Source organism: Nannospalax galili, unplaced genomic scaffold, assembly GCF_000622305.1.
Source record: "Nannospalax galili isolate Female #2095 unplaced genomic scaffold, S.galili_v1.0 scaffold1509, whole genome shotgun sequence".
NCBI lineage: Eukaryota > Metazoa > Chordata > Mammalia > Rodentia > Spalacidae > Nannospalax > Nannospalax galili.
The window spans coordinates 99,279-101,073 of record NW_008360299.1 but is presented as its reverse complement, the minus strand read 5'-3'; the positions used below and the strand labels follow the sequence as shown (position 1 = coordinate 101,073).

The 1,795-nt window shown below is 36.0% G+C and overlaps 1 protein-coding gene across 2 annotated transcripts in view; it reads right to left on the bottom strand.

Moving 5' to 3' along the window:
* The window catches only part of Nubpl (nucleotide binding protein like), a 153,288-nt gene that overhangs the window by 116,001 nt on the left and 35,492 nt on the right, over positions 1-1,795 (bottom strand). The window lies entirely within an intron of this gene.

Sequence of the window (1,795 nt, the reverse complement as noted above, 5' to 3'; positions counted from 1 at the left end):
AACAGAAGCATTGGAGTTAAATAACAATCATAAATCAAATAGACTCAACAGACATTTACAGAACATTCTACCTAAACACTAATGAATACTCATTCTTCCCAGCAGTCCATGGCACTTTCTCCAGAATTGTCCATATGTTAAGACACTGCAATACTGAATGAGATGCACAGAGGAATGCCACATAGTGATGGTCGAATTAGGAGTCCTTTATTAACAGCCAGCAGTCAGAGAGAGGGCTAGTGTCCCAAAGAACTCTCACCCCTGAGGAGAAGAAGGGCAGGGTTTATAAAGCTTAAAATTGCAATTTTATCATGCCAGGGAAAAAGCCAATAACCATTGATATATCAGATCACCAAAGTTACACCAGACAAGGGGCAGGTCAATTAACATGCTACCTGGCTACTTGTAAGTTTCCCAGTACTGTAGAAACTACCTGCATGAAATGTTCTGCCTGGCTGGCTACAGTGGGAATTGTTGGGCAAAAACACAAGGTAAAGCAAAAGTCAGTTAGAACAAAATGGAGTTAGTTTTGCCGTTTCAACACAAAGCAAGTCTCAACAAGTATAGGAAAATTAAAATAACATCTTCATTCTATCTAACCACTGTGGTTTAAGGCTGGATATCATCAGCAATAAAAACTGTATAAAGCACACAAAACTCTTGGAGTTTAAACAACATATTATTGACTGAAGATTAGGTCAAAGAAAAAAAATCAAGAAATAAAATATAAAATTCCTAGAACTGAAGCAAAATTAAAACAGAACATGCCAAAATTTATGGAATACAAGAGGAAAGTTTACAACACTGAGTGCCTATATCAAAAACTCCGAGAGACCTCAAATAACTTAATGACACACCTGAAAGCTTTGGAAAAATAAGAACAAACAGCATGCAAAAACAGTAGATGGGAAGAGATGATCAAGATCAGGGCTGAAATTAATGAAATAGAAATGAAAAAAAAACTTCTGGGACATGCTGAAAGCAGTCCTTAGAGGGAAGTTTAAAGCTCTAATGCCTACACCACAAAACTGGAAAGCACACAAGTAAATGACTTAACATTGCAACTCAAGACACTTGAAAAGCAAAAACAAACAAAACCCAAACCCAGCAGACAAGAAGAAATAACAAAAATCAGGGCAGAAATTAATGACATATAAACAAAGAAAACAATACAAAGAATCAACGAATCCAAGAGCTGGTTCTTTGAAAAGATAAACAAGCTTGAAAGACTGCTAACCGAGTTAACCAAAAGAAAGAAAGAGCACCTCCAAATCAGCAAAATTAGAGATGAAAGGGGAAACATCACAACAGACACCAGAAAGATACAGAGCATTATAAGGGAACACTTTAAAAACCTACATGCTATGAAATTTGAAAACCTAAAAGAAATGGACGGATATCTTAAGGCATGGGAACCACAAAAAATAAACCAAGAAGACATTAACAGCTTAAACAGACCCATAACACAAAAAGAAATTGAAACAGTAATACAAAACCTCCCGACTAAAAAAAGCCCAGGACCAGATGGATTTACAGCGGAATTCTATCAGACATTTAAAGAAGATCTCCATCCAATACTACTTAATTTATTCAAAAAGACAGAAATGGAGGGAGAACTCCCAAATTCCTTCTATGAAGCCACCATTACTCTAATACCAAAACCAGGTAAAGATACAACCAAAATGAAAACTATAGGTCCATATCCTTAATGAACACAGATGCAAAGATACTCAACAAAATACAAACTGCATACAGACACACATCAAAAATATCATCCACCACAATCAAATCTGCT